Genomic DNA, 1,314 nt, shown 5'->3' on the forward strand with positions numbered 1-1,314 from the left:
CAATGGCTAACTCTTGTAGAAATCAAAAGAATTCACACTCATATTAGGACACCACCCAAGGCTTTCAATGGCTAACAAAACTCATGCAGGACTCAACAAAACACAATCACACGTGTATTAGGATACTACTTGAGGCTTTCAATAACTGCTACAACTCATGTAGAACTCACAAGAATGCAACCACACTTATATTAGGATTCTGCTGGAGTCTTTCCAATAGGTAAAACAACTATCATTGAACTCCAATTAACATAACATTAAGAAAAACCAATGCTACAACAACTAAGAAAGATAGGTTTTTTGAACTTGGACCGGAGATAATCCACTGCATTCTTGTCCAGCTGGAAGGCCTTGGTAAGGACCTCAGCCAAAATGGGCCCGTTCGATCCGAAGACGACATTAGCGATGGTGATCATGCCTGGGTTTTGGCTGCTGAGGGCCGCGATCGCAACGACATTCCCATACCCTACGTTACATTGGAAGTGAATGAGTCCCTCTGGGAAGACGAACACATCACCCTTCTGGAGGACCTTCGCAATCAAACTGTTGTCAAGATTGGACGTGATGAAGCCAGCGTAGATGGTGCCCTCCATGACCGTTAGGATCTCGGTGGCCCACGGGTGATTGTGGGGAGGAATGAGGCCCCACGACGCATAGTCTATGTGAACCATTGAGACGCCAAGAGTATTGAGTCCAGGTAAATGGGCCGCGAAGACAGGAGTGACTGCCGATCCAAGGAAGTTCGACGTGTTGCCTAGTTTGTGGAGCCCGGCGAAGAAGAAATTGTCGGCTTAAGCGAGCTTCGAGTCCTTGTAGGCTAATCCATTAACCAACACTGCCAAGATTCATAATCTAAATTAGTGAGATGAAATGTGTAACTAAAATATTAATACTATCTCATTTTTAGCACATAGATTGAGTCGAGTCGGACCTAGTTAAGTTCAATACCATGGTTCAACATTTAGAATGTGGATTAACTAGGCCTGACTCACTGAGTTCCAATTCAACTCTAGATCGCATGAGTCGTTCCGAGCCACTGAGTTTTGAAACCTTGATTTTTGCCCAACGGTAGGTTTGCCCTGGGCCGGGTTCTGGCTGGATTATGGTTAGCCCGAGTAGGACTGTTTACATCTTGGGCCTGAACCCAGCCCTCGCCCGGCCTAATCTGGCAATAGGCTTAGATTGGCTCTTAGCCTGGAGCTCGAATAGAGTATATATGTAATTAAAAATCAAACCCGAGCCTGGCCTAATTATTTCGATGCCTGAAAATCAGGCCCATAACTAAACCAAAGTCTGGCTATGGTAGGCTTTGAC

At 45.4% G+C, this 1,314-nt stretch overlaps 1 pseudogene; it reads right to left on the bottom strand.

The window, feature by feature from the left end:
- Window positions 1–250: 250 nt before the first annotated feature.
- Window positions 251–1,020, bottom strand: LOC131219913 (putative germin-like protein 2-3; annotated as a pseudogene).
- Between the last annotated feature and the right edge of the window lie 294 nt (window positions 1,021–1,314).

The sequence above is a fragment of the Magnolia sinica genome, chromosome 12, assembly GCF_029962835.1.
Source record: "Magnolia sinica isolate HGM2019 chromosome 12, MsV1, whole genome shotgun sequence".
Taxonomy (NCBI): Eukaryota; Viridiplantae; Streptophyta; class Magnoliopsida; order Magnoliales; family Magnoliaceae; genus Magnolia; species Magnolia sinica.